General features: G+C 45.4%; 2 protein-coding genes across 2 annotated transcripts in view; one reads left to right on the forward strand and one right to left on the reverse strand.

Annotated features, from left to right (window-relative positions):
* LOC138268444 (protein S100-A16-like) overlaps nucleotides 1-6,229 on the reverse strand; it is a 78,083-nt gene extending 71,854 nt beyond the window's left edge. Inside the window, exons 1-2 of the mRNA XM_069218082.1 lie at nucleotides 5,946-6,229; nucleotides 1,535-1,582 (exon numbers count right to left, since the gene is read on the reverse strand). The gene's annotated coding sequence lies outside the window, so the exon portion shown is untranslated. The remainder of the gene's footprint in view (nucleotides 1-1,534; nucleotides 1,583-5,945) is intronic.
* Nucleotides 6,230-6,310: 81 nt separating this feature from the next.
* S100A1 (S100 calcium binding protein A1) overlaps nucleotides 6,311-24,271 on the forward strand; it is a 714,879-nt gene continuing 696,918 nt past the window's right edge. Inside the window, exon 1 of the mRNA XM_069218075.1 lies at nucleotides 6,311-6,451. The gene's annotated coding sequence lies outside the window, so the exon portion shown is untranslated. The remainder of the gene's footprint in view (nucleotides 6,452-24,271) is intronic.

A 24,271-nucleotide genomic window follows, 5' to 3' on the forward strand; every position in this document is an offset into this window, starting at 1 on the left:
CTGTTACCATATACACCTTGAAGTCAAGACAGTGTTTTGAACTAACAACCATAACACACAATATGAGTCACAACAGTCCAACTCCATCTTTGCACACCACAGTTTACCGAACTAGGCACATGGCCAACCAATCAATTAAAATTAGATTAACTCTCACTTGTCCCATAACACGCACCTCGTGAAAATTGCACTATTGCTTCCTGTACAGCCTCACACACCATATTGTATACACACATATGCATGCCACGAGTCCCAGGGGTGCAAATGACAATAGAATAACCAGTTAATCACAGAAGCACTCCACTGCAAGCCTTAGGTAGGCCTTTAGTAAGCACTACATCAAATATTTCTCCTCTATAACGCAATAAACGTCAGAACAACTTGAAATAATTAAATCATTGCAAAAATATTCAGCTTATGCTTTTTTTTTCTAAATTAATATACCATCATAAACTCAAAATATTTTTGGAAAATCACTATAAAAATGATGTATGCTAAGATAGTAGTTGTAGTTACTTTATTCGGTTAAAAGGTTTTCAACCATAAAAACATATAAATACACAACACATCACAGACTCTCAAACCTCATATCCCCCAGATTACAATTTTAAAAGTAAAAAAAAAAGAAAAAATTACATTCAAAATGTTTTTCTTACAAAATTGATGGTTCCATAATAAAACAACAAATACATAACCAACACTAACCAGGATTAAAAATTAACGCTGTTCTGCCAGATTATAGCTCCCTGTGATGGGGCGACGCTGCCTCGGTCGGACCTGTCATGTCGCAGGGGCATCAGCACAATGGAAGCACCCGACCCGGAAGTCCTCCGGGCAGGAACCAATCAGGTTACGCTTCCGGGTGACAGCGGGCAGCAGCAGCCGCTCCGCGCCGTCACCAGGATTAACAAGCATTTGCAATGCAACGGGTCTCGCGTTTGCTCATGTTAGAGCTGCTGCGTTGTAAACTCCTAACCCGACTTTTCATCTATCGGCAAAAGTGCTTTTATGTACGTAACCTGAAAAAGTGAAATTAACCGTGTAAAGCGCTCGACTTCTGCCAAACTAAATCGCGTTGAGTTGTTGAATAGGAATCCTGTGACATAAAGGCCCCAGAGAAGGTGGATTAGAGGCAGTTCAGGACCACACAAAGAAAGTAAGATGGTCATGAAGTCAGAGGGAGTGAACTGAGGTTAAGTAACAGACTTGTCCTACGGGCGGTATAGAGGAAGAAAAAGGTGAGAACAAGAGAGGCAGGTCAAGAGAAAGAACGAGAGGCAGAAAGTAGACAGAAAGGGAAAAAAAAGAAGCACCCATACAGAAAAAAAAGACGCGATACCCAGGGAAGAAAGCAGTAAGAGAGAGAGAGAGAGAGTGAGCACGAGAGAGAAAGGAATCAAGAAACTAAAGGAGAAAACAGAAGGGGAAAGAGGAGGAAGACATGACTCAAACCAAACAGGGAAAACAGTAGAGAGACAGAAAGAAAGGAAACAGAATGAATAATAGTAAGACAAATAAATACTAGACCACTTACCACTATCTGTCTCCGTTCTCTTTCCACATGCGCCTCCTGTGAGCTCACCTGTAAAGAGAAGACGGCGAGAGGTGAACCAGAAGAGTAGCAGCTGAATATCCTAATAAACCAAGAATTACCTTGAAAACTCTTAACAAAAATAAAAACTACATATCATCTGACCACGGGATTATTGTCATCATTGCGCCACCCTATTACACTCCCTTTAAAAAGGAACCAATCCCATGCCAGACCAGCGCATCAGAGGTCATGCTCAGCCACATAAAGCTGGGTGGTATTGCACAAAGCTCCTTTCCCTCAGAAGGGGGACTAGATATCGTAGCCTAAAAGGTGCATAAAACTCACAAAACATAGTTAAATGGATTAGGGTCTGTTGGGATACTCCGTCACACGGACACAATATTATACGATTCTTGTCAAACTGCCCTAACGGGAAACAAATTACTTTGAATTACCCCCAAACGAAATTGCGTGATGAGGGTCCTTTCCCATACGTTTTTAACCTCCAGAAGGTAGGTCTCTGGGCCCCTCCCCCATCTTTATCATGATAAAATCCCTCACTGATTTTTTCCTTAGCTCCACCTCCTCCCTCTTAGCTGTTAGTATTTAGAAATTCTCCTTCACCCATTTTTTATCTGCAGTAGATAGTCCCTCTGATGCATCAAAAATGTCTAAACGTCCCAAAGCACTGGCTACCTTTCTTACATAAGCCAACCAGGGAATCTCCTTAACGTGATCGCATAACAAACAATCCAGCAGGATTTCCCTGTTAAGGGACGCAAAATCATTGATATCCACAATAAGATGGGAGCTATTTTAATGGCGTCTTCTATGAAATCCAGATCCAGCTCAGCATGCAGGCAAAACCCTGAAGTGTTTTGACCCACACCTAATAACCTTCTACAGAAACGGTTTTCCTCAATCACAGGGACCCTATTTTCCATATAGACCCAGAGTGGGGCCCCATACGTCAAAACTGGGAGACATATACGCGTATATAGCTCCAACAGCGGTTTAATAGGTTTGTTACCCACCCTGGCTGCAAACTCAAACGTGGCACCTACAGTGGAATTGAAGAGTCTCCGTCTCTTAGAGATACAGGTTTTCCGGGTGGCCTTATCATCAAAAATCACTCCAAGATAAGGGAAGTCCTGTACCTTTCAAATAACCTGCTCCTTTATTTTCAACGTACCCACCTTACTCAGAGGTTTGCCATAAACCATAAAATGTGATTTACCACAGTTTATTTCTAAATCTAAGGTTGACATAAAAGTATCATATGCTTTAACAGCCTCGCCTAAACTGTTCATGGTGTGGGCCATAACAACTGCATCATACGCATATATCAAAACTGGAATACTCTTACCATTGATTTAAGTAGCGTCCTTACATCTTTCAACTAAAAAGTCAAACAACCCATTTATATATAAAAGAAAAAGGGTAGGGGCCAAAGCACACCCCTGTCCTACGCCCCCATTTGATTCAAGTAGCTCCGTACTCTCACCATGCACCCCAACCCTCACGCTAGGATTGGTACCTGAATGAAGGTAGCGCAGAAGCTGCACAATATGGGAGTCCATACCCATCTGGATTAGCCTATCCCAGAGTTTACTACGATTTACCTTATCAAAGGCGCAGCTTAGGTCCATAAAGGCAAGGTAGAGGGTACCCCTCTTGGCTTGCGTATATTTGCCAATCAGCATAAGCAGATTTAAACACTGCTCTAGGGTACCTAACCTTCCCCTAAAACCGTATTGAACCCTGCTCAAGACTGTATTGTCAGACATCCAATCCTCAATATGTCTTAGGATAATCCAACCTAAATTTTTTGCTGAAGAGTCAAGTAATGAAATCGGGCGATATGACTTCAGGTCATTACGATTGCCCTTTTTATAGACGGGTACAATACACGCCGATCTCCAGGTAGCTGGAATTCCTGCACTAACCGCTGCGTTGAGGACATTAAGCAGAATGGGAGCCCACAACTGTGGCCAATATTTATATAAGTCCACTGGAATGGTGTCGGGCCCGGGGCTTTGCAGCTTGCACTGCAATGCAGAGCCTCCTTTACCTCCTCAAGGTTGAACCTAACGGCCAGATCAGGGGGATGTCCCTGCTGATCACCCCTTAATTCCCCTATGAGGCACCCCGAGAAAATTCCACAGAAATGGGCCACCCACGTCTTAGGGGCAATATTACATCCCAAGCCCTCAGAGGTTACTGTCTCAATTGAGCCTGTGTTAACCACCTTCCAGAGCAGGCCAGGGTTCTTGAGTAATGATGCACTTTCCAGATCCTCCCGGGCCTGCTCCTTAAGCGGTTGCTTCCTGGCCCTCAGGGCAGATTTATAATGTTCCCTCGCATCTCTTGCAAGAATTTTATCTCTTGGTTATTCTTTTAGTGCCTTCCTCCGAAATTTCTTAGCCTCATAACAGGGCTTACTAAACCAACCACTTTGTTGCTTACACCGAGGCTGGACAGCTGCAGTCATACCTTTGTTAATATCCACATTTACTTTGGATATAGCATCCATGACTGGGCTGGAAAAGTCAGCCAATAGAGTACCTAAGTACAAACTTAAGTTTTTACCCACTACCCTCTCTATTACTTGCTGAATGGTAACCTGCTTCTAGCCAAGTCGTCTGCCCTGATCTTTGGGTCTCACTGAGGAAGGCCCACCCCGCACTAACTTCTGCATCTTCTCAAGGAAATCCTGAGGGGATTGTGGTCACTGAAATACTGCACCACCACTTCACCATCTCTGACCGTGTTCTTTATGGGTCGGGACACAAAAATATAATCAATTGTTGTTCCAACCCCCCTACCTACAAAAGTACGGGCCTGCTGTGTACCCACCACTCCCAGGTCGCAGAAGTTCAAAAGACCCAAACTCCTTAGGCCTTTTATCAAAACCCCACCCCTTGCATTGTGTGATCCCTCAGCTGAATTTATCCTATATTCCTGTTCAAAAGGGTTCTCCTTAGTACTATAGCTCCCAATTTTAGCTTTAAAATCCCGTCACCACAGCACAGAAAGCCAGCCCATGCCCCTCCAGTCTACACTTCATCTTCTGTAAAACAGAAAAAAGAACTTCAATTTGGCAACCCGAGTCCCAAACAGCATTATAGAAGTTAACCAGTACAACATTAAATTTGTTTGAAAAGACTACCCAAGTGATTAAGAAGCCCTGATGCTTACATATAACTTGATAGGCTCTTGCTATTTTGGAGGATCGGATCAGGGTGACTAACCACCTTGAGACCTTACGGCCAGGACTGTAAATCTTTGGAAGCCTTCCCACATGGTCTCTTGCAGTAAGATTAAATCATAATGTACCACAAACTTTAACTAATTACTGTCCAAAAGCTTAGAATCATACCCTGCTACATTCCATGAGATGAAACATTTCAAATTTGGGCCCTCCCAACCTTCAGCAATCAAGGCATCATAAGGAGATTCTATCACCCCCTCTATGTGTCTGTGTACATGGTCAATCCACCATCTCCAAATCTGGGAAGAGAGGTCATTACCCATACTGATTGGCTGCCCTGGCCTCGGTTAGACTCCCTAGTATACGGAGATAAAGAAAGGCAGACTTACATCCATTAAGTGCTTCAAATCGAAATATAGAATTGCAGGTGCTCCCTGCCCCCAAGGTATCTGTTTTCTACCGAGAAGTGCCGGTACCCTCCCATTAAAGCATTGAGGCAGTACTGAAAAATACCTGTACTCTCTCATTAAATTAAATTTGAGCATGAGCGCAAGTGCCGGTACCATCCTTCCAAATTAAAGAAGTGCCTTTCTTTAATAACATCGCAACTGGCAGGTACCCGACAAATGAAATGTAACTTTTAAATGTCAGATGTAATCACCGCGGACTGTCTTCTAGAAACCCGTATTAAATTGTAAAAGGGGTGCTTTGATTTGTTGAGAGTACCCAAGGCTTCCGCCATTAAACATTAGAAACGGGGTTGGTGATTTGTGCTGAATTAGCGCTCCTCTTTGCGTACACGCTACTTAAATTCTGGTTAAAGCAGTGGATCGTACCTTTCGTTCCGGCATAACTCTTTTAGGCTGCACAAATTGTATAAACGGGATCAAATGGGTTAGTGTACCCGCCCGCTCGTTCCTGTGCCAGGCTTCTAGGCACGGGTTTACAAGTAACTAATCAGTGCACGGCGGAAGCTACGGTGCGCATTCACGTCCCAGCTAACCTATTCTGCGTTATATGAGTTATATAACAAAAGCACCGTTTTCACGCAACATGGAGCGATCTAGAACATAGGCTAGACACAGAAACATGCTTTGTCAACAAGAACGAATATCAGCGTTATTTCGACAATTGAACCGTAGGTGGGTGCTAGGGCTTCTCAGTTCAAGCTTATGAACCACCGTCGGTGCTGGCACATACCATTCAAAAGGGGGGGAATGTTCCACTTCTTAGTGGTTACCTGCGCACGTCCTTTTAGCTGGCTCCCTTCTGCTGCATTCTGAGTCGCGCGTTCACAGCCGGTTTCGTTTTCCAACGTCAGTTGGCGTTCCTGAGAACTCCCTTCGGAAGCTCTATCTGATTTAGGAGGGCCTCCTGGGGATGGGCTTTTCCCGAACCCATCTGAGCAAGAGGCTCGATACTCTTTGATTGGGGAAAAACACAAAACAAAGAAAGGACTATGAGCTTTTGCCGATATAACCTTGTCTCACGGAAAAAAATACAGGGATAAGTAAAGAATATGAAAACGAAGGAAGGACTAACCACCAGATTGTAATCTAGGCTCTGGTTTCACCCACGTCCGTTTGAGTGTACCGGTTTGAAGGAAAATGGGTGCAGGAGAGGCAGTCTACATTCCCGAAATCATCTTGGGAGGAGACTCTACTTGGAGTTTTCCAGGTTTACCTAGCGGCTCTGTAATGCAGGAAGTAAGTCGCGTTGTTGTTGCGGTAGACGTATTTTTTTGTTTTAGAAATGCGTCCAGTCAAAGGTAATATAGTGGTTTGAAGCAAGTGGCTCTCATCTAACTCGCACTTAGATTCGGCAACTTTTCCATGTCAACATTTTCTGTTATCTTTTTTATTTAACACCGTTATTCTTCCTCTGGTTACTTTCAAAATAATTTAGGAGCACTTTATACTAGATCAGGCCACGATTCAGGGGTGGGGGGCGAGTGGGCCAGGTGGGCCAGGACCACACAAGGTGGTCCCCTGGGCCTCCCAAGGTTCATACAGAAGTAGAAAAATATATTTTGTTTCTTTTCTTAATGATAAATTCTTTTCAAGCTTACGCGTTAAGAATTTTCAATTCTATTAAGGACTCGGAGGCGAGGATTATGCTTCTCTTTCCATGCTTTATTTTCAAACAGCAGCCAATAGAAGATATTGTTAAAAGACAACATATCCCAGCATTCATAATATGTACAAGATAACCATAGAGAACAGAGTATATAAACCGAAGAGGCTAAAGAACTTCCTCTTTCTTTGCGAAATCTCAGTCAGTAAGAGTCAATAATTGTATCAACATCGAATCGAACAAAAACACGATCCAAAGATCCAGGAGAACACAGCCACTCCGGACAAGTGATGATGCAACATCCAAACTGATAAGTCCCTGGAATGAAGAGCTTCAACTCTGATCAACACCTGAGAAGAGAACAAAATGAGAACTAATCATAGTATATGTCATAGAACCAATGTCCACAACTTACATGCACTGATAACATCACTGGGTGGGAAAGACAATGAGACATTAAATGAAAATAGTATACTTAACTCGTAAGCAGAGGTCTTATTGTCCACTAGGGGGGATAATCCTCGCCTCCGTGTCCTTAATAGAATTGAAAATTCTTAACGCGTAAACTTGAATTTTTTTTATTCTATGTCAGGACCGGAGGCTCAGATTATGCTAGTTCAAAGCTGATCAACCACGATTGATGCAATGTCTACAATGGGTTTATGATAGAAGGTCTTAAAAGTAGATTCCGAAGACCAGTCTGCCGCCCTCATAATGTCCTCCAACCTCATGCCTAAATTAAAGGACTTTGAAGCCATAGCTCCACGGACTGAATGAGCTCCAAACATGGAAACATTAATCCCTGCTTCAGAAAGAAGCCTTCTGATCCATCTGGCTAGAGTAGCCGACGAGACTGGCTTGAAAGGCTTCTGCAGTGCAATCAACAATTGACCTCTAGGGTCTGCACAAAATTCTTCTGTAGCCGATTCATAGGCCTTTAAACACTGCACTACACATAATTTGGGATTATGAGGGAAAGAAGGGTAAAACACTGAATTGGTTCCCGTTTTAGTACGTTTGGAGATCGAGAATGAAACTCCCGTAGGAGAAAAAACCCTGCCCTGCAGATCAAGGGAGCGTACATCAGATACCCTCTTGCATGAAATTAGGCATAGCAATAAGGTAAATTTGGCAGAGAGTTGTTTGCGAGAAAGGAATCTATTATCTGGCCAAGATGAAATGAACGTAAGCACTACGTTGACGTCCCAAAGGGAAGAATATCTGGGACGCGGGGGATTCGACAGACGAATACCCCTCATTAATTTGCAGACAATAATGTGCTCCCCAATAGGTTTACCTAGAACTGGTGAATGACCTGCTGAAATGGCGGATCTATAATTATTGATTGACCTGTAAGCCAGGCCTGCAGCTGCAAGTGAAGCCAGAAAATTGACCACTAAACTGACATCAGCGTTAAAGGGATAGGAACCCCGTTCCTCACACCAATGAATCCATCGCTTCCAAGCATAGGCATACCGCCTGTGTGTATTGGGGGACCAGGCTTGTAGGATGAATCTGGAAGCTTGTTCTGAAATGCCTGGCAGGAACCAATGACGCCTGAGATTCTCCAGGCTACCAGGTGTAACTTGCCCTGAACAATCAAGGTGTGCCGGGACCCCAGAGGGTCCAGGAGAAGGTTGTGAAGAGGAGGGATTAGGAGAGGGAAGTCGCACAGAAGGTCTAGTGCTAAGGGGAACCAGGCTTGAGCCCTCCAAAGAGGGGTTATCAACACAATCTCCGTTCTCAGACGTCGGACTTGGGAAATGACATGAGGAATCATGCTGAACGGGGGAAAGGCATAAGCTCGATGGGGAGACCAGTCTTGGAGAAAGGCATAGGTGGCAATCGCCTCCGGATCTGGTCTCCAGCTGAAGAAGAGAGGAAGCTGTCGATTCAATCTCGAGGCAAATAGATCTATCGAGAAAGGGCCCCATTTCCGGTTGAGAGAGGCAAACACCTTTGGGAGCAGCATCCAATCGCTGGAATCTGGAATTCCAATCCACCACTGTGTTGCGAGTCCCCGGAAGGTACTCCGCAATCACTGAGATGTGATGTTGGAGGCAATATTGCCAGAAATCCCTGGCAATGCGAGCTAAGGTCTGAGATCTCGTGCTTCCCAGCTTGTTCACATACCTGACCGCGGAGATGTTGTCCATTCTCAAGAGAATGCAACAATCCGCCTTCAGAGGAGAGACACTCCGGATTGCAAAGGATCCGGCTAAAAGTTCCAGGCAGTTGATGTAGAGGCGGAGCTCCTCCTCCGACCAACGGCCCCCCGTGGTCACATCCCCGCAGCGGGCTCCCCAGCCCCATCTGCTGGCATCCGATTCCAGAATAACATCTGGGGAAGTGCCGAAAATCGCTCGCCCATTCCAGGCCTCCATGTGCTCTAACCACCAGGTTATCTCCGAGCGGACCTCTGGATTCAGAGGAACTAAGTCCGTATAAGACAAGCCCTTCTGGAGCTGAGAAATCTTGAGCCGTTGGAGGGCTCTGTAATGTAGGGGACCCGGGAAAATAGCCTGGATCGAGGAGGATAAAAGACCCACCATCCTGGCTAAACTCCTCAATGACACTTTCTGTCTGGATAAAAGTAGGCGCAATTCCTTCTTGATATTGCGCACCTTCAGAGGAGGGAGGATCAACTGAGCGGTCACCGAGTCTATCTTGAAGCCCAGAAACTCGATCTGTTGAGACGGACGGAGACAAGACTTGGGTTGGTTGATTATGAAACCCAGATCCTGAAGAAGCTGGATCGTCCTAGACAAGTGGACCTGCAGGATAAGGGGGTCCTGAGCCATAATGATCAGGTCTTCGAGGTAAACTATCAGATGCACACCCCTTGCACGAAGGGATTCCACCACAGGCCTCATCACCTTTGTAAAGCACCAAGGAGCGGAGGAAAGCCCAAAAGGGGGAGTACTTGAAACTCGAAGCACTGGCCCTGCCAGAGAAACTGAAGGAAACGCCAGTGAGGCGGGAAAATAGGAACGCTTAGATAAGCGTCCTTTAGGTCTAGCCGCACTAACCAATTTGCTTCTTGCAGTATATCTCTGAGAAGATGGATTCCTTCCATCTTGAAATGTCTGTAGACCAGCCATGTGTTGAATTCCTTGAGATTTAGGACCAAACGCGATCCTCCCCCTTTCTTGTCTACTAGAAAAATGGGGCTTAGGAAACCCCTGGGATGGGGAACAGTTCGGCAAATAGCACCCTTCTTGAGGAGCGCTTGAAACTCCAAGTCTATGATGTCGATATCGGGATGGGAAAAATGGGGAAGCGGCGGGGGGCTTTGTTGATAAGGGGTCTGGTAAAATTCCAATCTGAACCCTTGAACGGTCTGTAACAGCCAGGGGTCCCTGGATAATTTTTGCCACTCCGTCAAACAAGTTTGAACCCTGCCCCCAAGAACTACCTCGGAAGGGTGGATTATTCTCACCTGAATTGGTGTGATCCTGGGTATCCCCTTGCTGAGCTCTGTATGAGTTCTTGCGGTACCGGCCCCTACCTCCTCGGGGACGCGAGGGATAGAAGGTGGAGCTTGCTTGTTGCTCTTTGTAGTATCCACGGCCCATGGAGAGGGCATCTCGTCTGGGGCCTTGATAATAGGAGTGGCCAGACGAGCGACCCCGCAGACGTCCGGCCCTCCGAAAAAGAGTCTCCCTGAAGACTTTTTTGAGCGACAGTTGTGCTTTATCCATGGTGCTGAAGGTCGCAGCAAACTTGGCCAAATCCTTAATGAAGGGGGCCCCGAACAGGAGTCCCTGGGCCACAGGGCCCGCTTCAGAGGTGGCGAGCTCAGTGAGCTGAGGGTCGATTCTCATCAGGATAGAGCATCTCCTTTCTGTTGATAGGGCCACGTTGGCATTGCCTAGGTGGCAAATGGCTCGCTGAGCCCACCCTACCAGGATGTCAGGATCGATAGGGGACTGAGACTCCTTGGCCACGTAAGCCATCTCCAAGATCTTTGCTAGAGGGCCCGAGAGGTCAAGTAGCTTGTCTTGGCAAGAGCGCCAAGCCCGGTCGAGGCCCGTTTTGGGGTCCTTCGCCCATTTCTTTAAGAAGGTGACCATCGTAGGATCCACATCCGGTGTATCTGTGACCTTACCCTCCAAGTCTGGGCGAGGGCACTCAGCGCGAAGCCTGGCCCTCACGTCCTTATTGAAACCTGCCCTGATATGGTTTTGGAGGTATTCTGCCACCTCGGGCGGAGGAACCCAGCTTGAGGAGCTGGGGTGGACGATCTCCTCCGGGCTGAAGGTCAATACACGAGGGTCTTTGGGAGGGGGGGCTTTAGTAGTCTCTGACTTTTTTGCGTTTGCTCGCGCCCGGCCGGGCTCCGAGATCCTCCTCAGAATCAGACTCGGATGACGATTTGGAGGACGACTGGTCTGTGTCTGAACCATAAGCGTCTTGCGCTTGGGAGGAGCTATAACCGTGCTCCTTTTGAATGGAGGAGGCCAATTTCCTGAAAACGTTGGAGTGGGCCCAAGTCTTGGCTTTAGCCTTACCTTTGGAGGTAGAGGGCTGGTCCGATAGCGCTTCCTCCGAAGACGCAATGTGGGGCAACCAACCTTTTTTGCGCGCAAAGCTCTCAAAATGATGGGTGAGAGGCCCCAGAGCCTTCGCCAGTGCCTTATTTACCGAGAGCTGCACGGTATTGTCCAGCGCGCCCGCCAGATTCTCATCAAAAAAGGGGGGCTCACCCCCAAAATACTCTTCATCCTCATAAGAATATGATTGGGCCATATTATCTCTGTCACGTGTAAAAACGTGGATTCAGGGTAGTACAAGACTACAGTCAGGGGGAGTGCAAACCCCAGCAGGCTGAAAGCAGCAGGATAAAAGCAAAAACACTGCTCTATAATGATTTAGAGTGTGGAGGGAGCCAGCATGCAGCACTCTAGGCAGCGCCTAATCCAATTTATACAACCCTGGTCACAGCGTGAAACCAGGGCGTCAGGGAGTAAGGAAGAGGCGGTCCGGCACAAACCAGAAAGAGCGATCGTCAAAATTGCCTTAAAAAGCTTCAGGGAACGTTGCCGGGCGATACGCGGCACTCGCACCTTCCCGTTCTCTGTCTGTGCGTTTAATTCGAAACGGGCGCCAGGAGAACGAGAAAGCGTGGGCGTGCGTCGTGAGAGGCGCGCAACTAAGAGAGAGGGCGCGCGCGCGCGTCCAGCAGGAGACAAAAGGGCCGCCGATCCACCTCAACCTTCGGACAAAAAAATCTCAGAGTCGGGGAAAGACCCGACACACTCCCGCTCCCGCTCCACAATTAACGGCGCTCGTATAGCAAACACAGCGCGAATCACAAAGCACAATGACAAGATAAAAATGTACTTAACTGGCTGCGGAAGCAGCAAAGAAAGAGGAAGTTCTTTAGCCTCTTCGGTTTATATACTCTGTTTTCTATGGTTATCTTGTACATACTATGAATGCTGGGATATGTTTTCTTTTAACAATATCTTCTCCTATTGGCTGGTGTTTGAAAATAAAGCATAGAAAGAGAAGCATAATCTGAGCCTCCGGTCCTGACATAGAATTTATGTGGGCATGCAGCCTAACTTCCTGAACCTACTTGGTAAACTTCCTGACAAACACCATGCGGTGGTCTACCCGAAGTGCCTGGGACAGGTGTGAAGTCCGTGGGATGGTGGCTGTTTAAATGCACACGTGAAAAGCAGGGGTACCTGTGACATGTTTATTGTATCCGAATATGCTTGCAAGCTCCAATTACACATTAATTAAGAGGTGACAGAGAGCCCTAACCTCTGGGATTTTGTGATTCTTGAGATGTGATTTCCGCATAATTATGGATCAGCTGTATTTGCCACATTGTGCCATTTTTTTGCAGATTAAAAAAATAAAGTTTGTAGTTCAAACAGATCAAAAGTAACTAAAACACTACCACGTGTTGTCATGCAGTAGCAGGCCTTTTGTCCCGAACAGACATATCACTTCTCTGTTGTAGGTTACTGTATTTAAATGTTAAACTGATATTAGTGAGGTGAAATCTTTGCCCACACAGAGTTAACGTGTGTAAACATTAAAAAATGTTGAATACTGCTTCAAAATATGCCATATTAGGCCACCTAATGTGCCTTTTCTTGTTTCATAATTTAGTACACCTTGCTGCATTATTTGGTCCTCCCTTGCCAGGTAATAACAGCTGGCCCTGAATATGAAACAGAAACAATCTGTCAGAATATGACAGAAACAATCTGAAAGGATTTTGCTATCCTAAGAAGAGTAATTGAAAATATGCTTGCAATCAATTTATATCTTTATAGTGGTTTTAGTTTCTTCCTGCTCTGCCCCTATTCTTAACTTATGGATCAAATCTTTTTTATTGAGTTTAACATATAAAAGCACAAAGCACATTGTGTAAATCACAAGCGAGTCAACCACCCAGCTACAGTATTTCAGTCTGACATCCAAGAGGGCATGCACATGAACTCCCTTTTCGCCCACTTCCAAACTTTTAGAAGAGCAAGGTAGGTAAAGACAGTGGCCTATTGACTTCAGTGCTTCGTGCATAAATAAACAAAACATAACAAGAATTAAACAGCAGAAAAACTGTGCCTCCCCGACAAACATATCACTCCTCCCCCCAGGAATCCCCCCATCTCTACAGGCCAACATCGCGCCAAGTCACCCCCAGCCACCAGCCAAACAACTACTAAGAAGAGGCATCTGTCAACCCCAGGACCCTCAAGTAAGCCGGGCATGTCAGTTCCTTGAACTCTGTTGACAGTATCTCAAGGAACGGCTTTCATAACGTATTTATGGCACCCACTCTCTGCTGAGAAACCAGAGTAAGCTTCTCCATTGCAAGAATAAACCACAGCTTCTGAAGCCAGGTCGCATACGTCGGTAACCTGTCCGTCACCCATAAGGCTAGGATCGATTACACAGCCGCGTTGAGTGCCAGCGCCATCTGTCGCCCTCTCAGGGAGCGTATCGGGAAGGAGATGGGGTTGAGCAAACCCAGAAGTATATACGATGGAAACCTAGGGAGCTCGGTCCGGAACACTTTATCAATATCGTCTAAAATGCTCGTCCAATATCTCTGAAGTTTGGGGCAGTGCCAGAGCAGATGTACCAGCGAACCTGTGTTACCACACCCCCTCCAGCAAAGGCTGGGCTTGGTAGGGTCCCACAAGTGTATCCTGGCTGGAGTGTAATACCAATGGGAAGCCACTTTATATGCCGTCTCTGTCCCTGCTGCATTGAAAGCTGTGTGATGTACTCTATAGTATATATTTTCCCATTCTTCGTCAGAGAACTCCCTCTACAGCTGTCTCTCCCATCTAAGTTGCCCCTTAGTCTTAGGCAAGCGTTCTTTTTCTGAGAGGACACGCCTGTCGTCCTTCTTTGTCAACAGCCATTTTTCGAACGGCGTGAGTGGCCTATCCATCAGAGCTCTGTTCGCCGGCAGAAGAGCCCAATGCCTCACCTGGTAGTACATTAACCTATCTGCCTCTGTCAGGCTATATGTTTCTCTCATCTGATCAAAGGAGACAACTCCCTGTGCATTAAACAGGCTCCCCACCCTTTTACAGCCTCCATCATACCAGTGGCGTAGAGCCTCCAGACATAGCCCAGGCTCAAAATCAGGATTCGCCCCTGTCGGGGTCATGGGGGACGAAAACAACGTAAGTCCTGCCCGACACGCCACGGCATCCCAGACACGGAGCGTCGCTCCCGTAATCGGGGAGGAGTATAGGCCCGGCGCCCTATGTTGACGTCGAAGCCAAGGTTCCTTCCAAATGTGCGATCCCGCTACTGCCTGATCCATGAAGCACCAGTGCTTCTCAGTATGTGGACGACTCCACTCCAAGAGAAAGCGTAACTGTGCTGCCTGATAATATCGTATGAGGCAGGGGACCGCCAGCCCCCCCCCCCTCCGCTCTAGGGCGATATAAAAGTCTTCTAGGGAGCCGTGCAGGGCGCCCATCCCAAATAAACGTAAGTATTGCTGACTGAAGAGTCGCTAACGCACGAGGCGGGGGAGCCAGAGGCAGCATCTGGAAAACATACAATATACGTGGTAATGTGGTCATCTTCACCCCCGCCACCCTGCCCAGCCAGGAAAGTTTATGTTTCGCCCAGCTCTCCAAATCGCGCTGCACCTCCCGGACCAGTGTTGCATAATTCAAGCTCACCGTCTTCGTAACTGAAGACGCTAGATCAATACCCAACTAAGGGAGCTGCGATGAGGACCAAAGAAACGGGAATCGAGTCTTCAACTCTTGCTCACGCTCTGGGTTCACAGACAAGCTAAGGACTTGGGATTTCTGCATATTTACCCAGAACCCCGAGATCTGGCCAAACTCCTCCATTATCGCCATTAGTTCAGGCAGTGAGGTTGCGGGCTCAGAGAGGGTAAGAATCACATCATCCGCATACAGCGTTATAAGGTGGTGATCCCCTCCAAACTTCACCCCAGAGACCAAGGGGCTGTTGTGTAGACGCTGAGCGAAGGGCTCCATGTAAAGCGCAAACAAAAGGGGGGAAAGAGGGCACCCCTGTCGGGTCCCCTGTCCAATTGGGAACGGCAAGGAGACTGTATTATTAACCCGGACAGCAGCCCTAGGTGAGCGATAAATGCACTGAACCCATTTCCTGAAGGCCAGGCCCAAACCCTAACACTCCAAGACCCGAAATAAGTAAGGCCAGTGGACCCTATCAAACACCTTCTCTGCGTCAATAGAGAGGAGCAGCGTCTCCCTACGTGATCTATTAGTTTTATCTATCAAATGTAACAGTCGCTTCGTGTTATCACTGCACTGACGATGGGGTATAAAGCCCTCCTGGTCTGGATCTATAAGACCCGGCATATAGGGGTTAAGGCAATGGGCCAGTATTCCAGTAAAGAGCTTAGCGTCTATGTTCAAAAGCGACATTGGTCTGTACGAAGCACACTCCTCGGGATCTTTCCCTTGCTTGTGAATCACCGCAGTGGTAGCTTCGGACATGCTGGGTACAAGCGTCTCTGACTTCTGAAAGGAGTTAAAAAGACGAGCCAGAAGCGGAGCAAGTTCTGCGCAGAAAGTTTTTTATAAAAGAGCGCCGTAAAGCCATCAGGGCCAGGGGACTTCCCAACCTTAAGCTGTGATATTGCCGAGATAAGCTCCTACACTCCAATAGCCTGATCTAGGGAAAATGCTTCCCTCTCCGCAAGCGGAGTAATTGCTATCCCCGCCAGAAATGCGGCTGGATTCGCATCCCTCTGGGTATCAGCCGTATACAATACCCGGTAATATTCGGCAAACGCTTCTGCAATGTGATCGTCTGTGTGAGCCTCCCTCCCGGAAGGTGAGCGGACCATTTTTATCCCTGCTGCTGCACGCTGTGCTCTCAACTGATGCGCCAGGAGCCTGCCACACCTATTACTCCCAATTTAGTGTTTATGCTTAAGCCGCGCTATTGCATACTCTGCCCTGTCCCAGTCCAACCGCTTCAGCTGCTGCCTCATTTTCTCCAGTTCCCGCCAAATTCTTGGAGCACACGTGGATTTATGGGATCGCTCCAATGCTGCCACCCTTTGTTCTAGCGCCGCCCTCTTCTCCCTCCTTGCTCTATTATCTCTTGCTGATAACGACATTACTTCCCCCCGCACCACTGCCTTCAGAGCCTCCCACAGGGACTCCAAGCTAGTTATCCCATCATCATTGTGGTTAAGGTAATCCAAAATCACGCGCCGAAGCGACTCCTCCGTTTCTCTATTCTGCAAGATTGCGTCCCTGAAACGCCAGCTCGAGATGCCCACCCGACCCACATCCACTCCAATCTCCACCGTGATAGGCGCATGATCTGTAAGGGCCCTGGGCTCTATTGTGGTCTCTCGGACTCGAGAAGCGAGCTCCCGTGAAGCCAGAAAGAGGTCAATCCGTGCATACGTCTTGGTAGCTGCCGAATAAAAGGAGTAGTCCCTAAGAGAAGGATGTGATCTCTGCCAAATATCCTCTAGTCCACACTCGGCCAACCACTGTCGCCCTGCCGTTGTCAACGCCCCCGTCTGCCCAAAGCAGTGCCCCAGTCTGTCCAGCTCATTGTCTATTACCAAATTAAAATCACCTCCCACTAACACAGCACTATCGCGTGTCACAAGCCCCGGGGCAATCGCCTGTTTCAGGAAGGATTCTTGCTGCGCATTGGGGGCATACAGAGAGGCAATGGTAAAGCAGTAGGCCCCCACCCATAGTCTAAGGGCCAGGAATCTCCCCTGCACCTCATGAATCTGTGCTACCACTTCCCCAGAGAAGGTCTGTTTCGTGGGAGACGAGAACCAGAACTGTCTAGGAAACCACTTTGAGCGTATACGAAATGTGTCCCTAGCCAGCAGATGTGTTTCCTGTAAAAGGCAAATGTGGCTACCAGAGCGCTCAAGCGTCGACAGGATCCTCTCAGTACACGTTGGAGCTCTTATGAAAGGGAGCCGCGTCTGAAGTGTATTGTGACATGTGAAGTTAAGGTATTTTGATGGTTGAAACCTTTGGTGATTTACATTTAAGTTTGGTGGCATGGGATCAGAGATGTTACTTTTGATGAATGTTTCTCACTCGGATAAAAACGACGTTAGAATATTATGGCAGCATCGTAAATCGAGCCATTTGTTTCAGTACGCGTTTGAGCTCGTATGAAAGGGAGCCGCATCTGGAGTACATCGTGACATGTGGAGTTAAGGTATTGTAATGGTTGAAATCTTTGGTGATGTGTACTTAAGTTTGGTGGTATGGGATGAGAGTTGTTATTTTTGATGAGTGTTTTTTCACTCGGCTAAAAACAATGCTGAATCATTATGGCGGCATCGTAAATCAAGCCGTTTATTGACAAATTGAGAAGGCATCTCTATATTAGAGTGTCTATAAGTATAATTGTTTGTGTAAGACACTAGGAAGTTGGGATTCTGGATATTTTAGGTAATGAGTTTTTTTGTATAACAACTAAGAACAAAATATTATTAAATAATAGTTTAGAAAACTGTCAAATTAATACAATTTGATAATTTTAAATTGTGTCTAAGGCATGATTATCAAAAACAAATTGCACATATTTACTTGGAAGGAACCAGAGACCAAAATAATAAGGAGGCATGAGGAAATTCTACCTCAAGCAAATTGTGGATTAGGATTGGAGGAATAGATGCATGTACATGATGGTAAGTGACCCTTGGATTGGTTAATTGAGTAAGTGATGTCCTCATTGATTGGGTTTATAATTATATGATTTTCTAGATTTGAAGAGATTTGGAGACGCAATAAGGGAAAATTTGGATCTGAAAGAGGTACTGATTTTAGGTGAGCTAGTGTATGGATTCCTTACAGCATGTCTTTTAAATAATACAGCAATACATTATTGAGATTGGCTTTTTGTATTTATTTAGATGTTTTCTTACATATTAGTCCTGAGGAAGGCCGTGTTTGGAGCCTCAAGTTGGCCCTAGAGCTGTTGTGGGGTCGAAACGTCAACGATATTGTTTTAGCCCGGATTGGTTATTAAATTGAATGGAGGACTAAAATTGAGGATTCGAATCCCGACAGAAGAAACCACTGAATCAATTTTGAGGAATAGTTAACTAACAGGCTTTTAAAATTGTATGTACTATAGAATATGTGGTGAATTGGTGTCAACTTTCTCAAATCACGAGCACTTTTTTCATTTTTGCACTTTGTTCTGTCCTTCTTGTTTGGCTTTTAAATGGTAGGATTTGCAATTTAATTAATGATTAAAAAATATATCATGGATTAAGGAATATATATTGTGATGTGTTTGTAATTGCGGTCTGAGTATGTATGCTGTATGATGAATTGACATTGAGCGACTTTTCCGATTGGATCAATATTGTTTTGTAATATATGTATACCCAGATCCATTGGATATTAGTTGGGATATCCTGTGTAGTATATTATATACTTTCTAAAAGTAGCATTTTCAAACAGATAATTTAAAAACCAACTTCACTAAAAGATGTATTTTTAAATTGGGAGTTCAGAGACCCTAAACTCCACATTACATTTTTATCTGCCCTCAGAGGGAATCTGTGCTTTAAGGATATTTAAAGGCAGCCCCCATGTTAACCTATGAGAGAGATAGGCCTTGCATAGTGAAAACCGAATTTGGCAGTATTTCACTGTTAGGACATATAAAACACACTAGTATAAGTCTTACCTTAAACATACACTGCACCCTGCCCCTGGGGCTACCTAGGGCCTACCTTAGGGGTGCCTGACATGTAATAGAAGGGAAGGTTTAGGCCTGGCAGGTGGGTACACTTGCCAAGTCGAATTGGCAGTTTAAAACTGCACACACAGACACTGCAGTGGCAGGTCTCAGCCGTTGTTACAGGGCTACTAATGTGGGTGGGACAACCAGTGCTGCAGGCCCACTAGTGGCATTTGATATACATGCCCTGGGCACCTCTAGTGCACTTTACTAGGGACTAGGACCAATCAACAGTACACTTTAACAGAGAGCATACGCACTTTTGGACTGGCTAGCAGTGGTAAAGTACCCAGAGTCCTAAAGCCAACAAAAACAGGTCAGAAAAAAAGGAGGAAGGAGGCAAAAAGACTGGAGATGACCCTGCAAAAATGGCCATTTCCATCACTGCCTTTTAATTAAACGTCTGGAACAGAGGCTTCAAATTATGCATTCTCTTTCTTGCTTTATATTTTCCAGTATCCATATTGAAAGTACACTAAAAACCCATGGTTCTTAAGTTTAAACACTAGAACTCCCAAAATGCGTAATACTGTCCAGTATTAACACTCATAAACTATAATCCCTCTTTTCTTTGCTTCTTGCAGCCATAAATACTATTTTTATATATTTAAAATGTTTAAAACTGTCTAATATTATCTTTGTTACCGCCCATATTTGGTTTTTGCGAAGATTTCCCAAAGTAACCCAAGCAATACCATAGATCTCAATATATATTCAAGAGAGATAAGTTAAGAGGTCTCAGGGACATCTAAGACTTCACCTGCCGGTGTCTGGGCTCTTCTGCTGAGAGTCCTGACTTGCCAAGGGGTGGCAATTCCTGTCCCTGGGCCCTTGGGAGTGCAACTGCTGATCTGAAGGAGAGAATCCACACATCAGTGTAGCGTGCAGGGAAAATCAATGCAGCACCTGTCTTGCGGCTGAAAAATCGAAGCAAAGCCTGTCCCACGGCAGCAGAATTGACTCCGTGCCTATTTCACCACAGTCCCATCAACAGTGCGTCTGGATTTTCCACACACCATCCCTGGGTGCAAATTTGTCATCAACCCAAAACCACAGTAAGGAAACAAGGCTGTGTGTCCGAAAATCAACGCATCACCTTTCCTGTGAGGAAGGAATCAAAGCATCTCCTACCCTGCCAGTAAGGAACCAACCCATAGTCGATCCTGCGAGGAAAGAATTGACGCATCATCCTCCTGCACAGTAAGGAACCAACACACTGCCTTGCTTTTCCGGCGCATTACCTCCCCTAGCCTGCATCATCTTTGTTTTTGATATATCCCAGGTACTTTATGCTAAAGAGATACATTAATTGATTCCTGTGAATTAGGACTTGCTTAAACTTTTAAAACATTATATCCTGACTTGTGTTTATTGGATTTTTGTAGTTTTGGTCTTGTTTTAAATATTGGCTATTTTTATATTATAAATTCAGTACCCGCACAAGTCCGCTACACCAAAGGTCAGTGATAAACTGGCGAAAACAAAACCTCCACCGTCAAGCCAACAGAAATACACCCACACTATCATGACACACGAATCCACGCGACGGTCTTTCAACCGCGGTATTCCATTGGCGGTACACACCGCAGCACTCAAAATGCACACACTCTTACAAAACACAGCCACATTAGACAATTCGAAATACGCACACCTGATACACATACACACACCACTCCCACACACCCATTACAATATAAAACACACACCCACATCACCCACAAACCCCTACGACAAAATTACAGAGAGAAGGCCAAAGAGAGACACTACAAACAACTACCAAGCATCCACAGGCACACAATACCATCACCTACATAACTTCCACGCACCTCATACAACAACACACCACTAAATATCACCCGACTTATCACTACACACACCACCCCACACCTCACCCACACCACCAAATGCCACAGCAAAGACACCCCAGGTTCTCTGAGGAGGAGCTCAGGGTCATGGTGGAGGAAATCGTCCGGGTAGAGCCACAGCTATTCGGATCACAGGTGCAGCACACCTCTATAGCTAGGAAGATGGAGCTATGGCACAGAATAGTGGATAGGGTCAACGCAGTGGGGCAGCACCCAAGAAATAGGGATGACATCAGGAAGAGGTGGAATGACCTACGGGGAAGGTGCGTTCCGTGCTCTCAAGACACCACCTTGCGGTTCAGCGGACTGGCGGCGGACCCCCACCTCCTCCCCCACAACTAGCAACATGGGAGGAGCAGGTCTTGGCGATTCTGCATTCTGAGGGCCTGTAGTGCTTTCCTCTTATTTAGTTTCTAAGCACTAACATAACACAACAGAAATGCACTTCTGAGGTCAAAGAAGACTTTTATTGTTGTTAATTCTTCCCCAACCACAATATTTATGAATGACGAATTAGTAGCTTTCAAGTCCGCGTTAATCAAACAAAATATATCAGTTTGCAATATACACAGCAGGTTATATTTATAAGATATTGAATGCAAAGCAAAACAAATACTTCACCGTGTGGGAACTATTCACAGCTTCATCTTTCTAAGGTCTGCAAGCTGATGACCCCTGTCAGCCGCGAGAAAGAGATTCATCTACCCACACGGGATTGCTGGCAGCTGGCGCCAAGCTCCAGCACGAGGTCCGGCAGATTCGAATCTGACTCTCTGCAGCCTGTTACATTCGTTACAAAGGTGTGCCCCCTCCTCTCAGACCTGGGAAACTGAGCAAGCCTTTTGGAGACTGGCCAGGTCTCCAAGACTACTCCTGTTCCCAAGCTCAAGCGAAGAGAAAAACACCCATGTACTCTCTCTTATCAGGTCTAGTCTACTGTGAGAAAAACATCTTGGTTCTCTGGTGCAAAAACACAGCTTGGAAAAATACAGCTTGGATTCTCAACTGCAATGTCTAACTCCACGTTAAAGGCAATGGGCAGCTAACCTAAATATCAAATGCAATGTCTAGTGTCATGTCAAAGCCAATAAGCATCTAAGTTGAATACAAAATGCAATGTATAATATCATGTCAAAGCCAATAGGCAGCTGAGCTGAATACAAAATGCAATGTATAATATCATGTCAAAGCCAATAGGCAGTTGAGCTGAATACAAAATGCAATATATAATATCATGTCAAAGCCCATAGGCAGAATATCTAATAGAGTGTCAAAGTCAATAGGCAGCTAAACTGAATACATCATGTCAAAGCCAATAGGAATGCAATGTCAAAGCCAATAGGCGGCTAGACTGGATACAGCATGTCAAAGCCAATAGGCAGAATACAGAATGTAATGGCTAATGCAATGTCAAAGCCCATAGGCGGCTCAACTGAATACAGAAAGTAATGGCTAATGCCATGTCAAAGCCCATAGGCGGCTAAACTGAACAAAACATACCATGTGCTACTGGTGAACATTGACCAACTAATATGCGCAGTGGTGAAACACAAAGTCATTGGTCAAAACAAAACTTATCAAATGGCAGTACATTCCGCCCTTTGACCAATGAATTTTTGTTTCACATATCTCTTGTTTCAAACAAAAACAAAAAAAACATCAGATCAAAGCAATCCCTGTAAAGCAATAGAAGTGGATTAACACATTGATTTCATAACCTTTCACATCAGATACATCTACATAGAAAAGACTGGGCAATTTTTATACTCTGAGTGAGTCTCTAATTCAACAGTGTTAGCAATTTGATGTGGCATGAGTTCTGCTCATGTAAAGGTGCACGGTCCACCTGAAAGGTTTTCTGGAAGGTAAGCAAAAGTCAGAGTTCCATATGAGAGGGAAAAAAAAAAAATCACAGCTTAGTTCCAGTGGAAGAATGCAATCAAACAAGTTGAACTTGAACTGAAGGCGCAGTTTGCGCAAAATGGATCCATGGTGCTGGCACTTTACTCAGCCAGGTTCAGGTTGGGGGTTCGGACCCTTCCCCGACCCCACATGCACACACCGGAAGGGGGACCACACAGCACACTCAGGGACAGTGGCGAAACGTGGTAGGATCTGTAAGTGGCTTTTTCTCTCAGTTGTTCACATTTCTGGGGCACCCACTTAGCCATCCCCACTAAGGCAGAATTCTGGGTGTACACTTCTCTCTCTGAATTTTTCTCATTAACATCTGCAAGGTAATTGAACCAGTTAGGTGCTAAAACATTAGCAATGAACCAAAAATCAGCGTAAAAATGACACATCTCACGTAGCTCTTGCTTTAAAATCTGACACACATTATACAACGCTGTTCCTTCTACGGTGCCAGAAAACAACATTTCAGTCAATGAATCATTAGTAAAACAAACATGCTTTTTATCTTCAGTGGACACGAATTCAAATGGTGCATTCAACTTCATTGGTAATTCTTTTATCTGTGGTACTCTAGCCCTGTCTTGCAAATACCAGATTCTAGCTAGGGGCACTATTTTCTTTCCTTATTCTTGAGTTACATGTACATAAGTATTTCCTTCTTGCACTGCGCAGAAACCTGAAGTCTGCATTATTTCATTTGCCAAATCACAAGCGCGCAACTGCATATAATTTTTCACAGTGACCATATACAAAAGTGTTAGGCTTTCTCTCAAATGAGAGCTATTCTTTTTCCAAAAATCAAACAAGCTAATGAAACTCGGGGTGTCTTGCTCTAAAATCCTTCGTTTTACTTGTGCATTTTGCAACGGTAACTCGTAAATCACATTCTGGTCTCTCTCGTCCGTGTTATCAGTTAAGGAATGCATTTTGTCTGCCAAAAACCCTGGCTCACACGAAAACTCAGTGCAGCTCGGAGCTGTCTTAACCCCCTCATTACTGGAATGGGACAAGAAAGATTCTTCAAAAACAGCCTTTTTATAACTTTCAGTCGGGCTAATTTGCTCACGTAAATTCCTATTTTCATGTTCCAACTTCCTACATTTCTCCTGCATTTCTCTGTAAGCAGATAAAGGTATCCAGACCTTTCTGTCATCATTACTTCCAAAAGACACTTTTTCTACATATGTACAACGGAAATTATTTCTCAAAACACTATCAGGCATTTTAGCTACACATGCATTTTCAGACATGGTCTGCAGTGCTTCTGTAATTCCCCAAACAGAAAACAATTTCTGTAATTCTCCAAACAACAAAAAAACAATTATACTTTTAAAGTGTGCACTTAGAAATCTACCAACTCGTCAACACCCTCTTAATCACCTCTTAATGACCGACCCCACCACTCCTGGTACCAATTGTAGTGCTTTCCTCTTATTTAGTTTC

This window comes from Pleurodeles waltl, chromosome 12 (genome assembly GCF_031143425.1).
Source record: "Pleurodeles waltl isolate 20211129_DDA chromosome 12, aPleWal1.hap1.20221129, whole genome shotgun sequence".
Lineage (NCBI taxonomy): Eukaryota > Metazoa > Chordata > Amphibia > Caudata > Salamandridae > Pleurodeles > Pleurodeles waltl.